We start from the raw sequence: 740 nt of genomic DNA on the forward strand, positions 1-740 counted from the left end.
CCTAGACTCTTAATCATCTGACTGGATTGTAGATTTCTCCTGGGTTTGATGAGCCGTGAAAGGCCTGCCACAATTCTCCAATAGGCTCATTAATGTAATTTTATCAAACTATTGAGCTTCTCTGCCCCTGACGAGATCCGCCCAGCCGCTGCAATCTCACCAATACGAACAGCAGGCTCGTGGGGATTCACCTGAAAGGCAGTAAAAAGCAACAGAGGGTCCTGTGGCACCTTTGAGACTAACAGGTTTCAGAGTAGCAGCCGTGTTAGTCTGTATCCGCAAAAAGAAGAACAGGAGTACTTGTGGCACCTTAGAGACAAATTTATTAGAGCATAAGCTATGCATCCGAAGAAGTGGGCTGTAGTCCACGAAAGCTTATGCTCTAATAAATTTGTTAGTCTCTAAGGTGCCACAAGTACTCCTGTTCTTCTTTTTGAGACTAACAGACGTATGGGGAGCATAAGCTTTCGTGGGTAAGGACCTCACTTCTTCAGATGCAAGGCAGTGTTGAAAGGCAGTGTTGCAACAACAACAAGAAAAAGACCCCCGAGGGGAAGAATCCTTGTTGAACATGTGGCATTTAAAATACCGCTCTGGCGGGCTTGCCACATGGCGTCTCGGTCCCATTGCCCCAGCCGCTGTGTACCACAATAAACCCCTCCTGCCGCTGCTTTGGCTCCCCGCACAGCTGAGCCAGCCAGCCGCGCTGATTCGCTGCCGGGCGCTCTTGAAGCCGGCCC

This window comes from Malaclemys terrapin, chromosome 7, assembly GCF_027887155.1.
Source record: "Malaclemys terrapin pileata isolate rMalTer1 chromosome 7, rMalTer1.hap1, whole genome shotgun sequence".
In the NCBI taxonomy this organism is placed as follows: domain Eukaryota; kingdom Metazoa; phylum Chordata; order Testudines; family Emydidae; genus Malaclemys; species Malaclemys terrapin.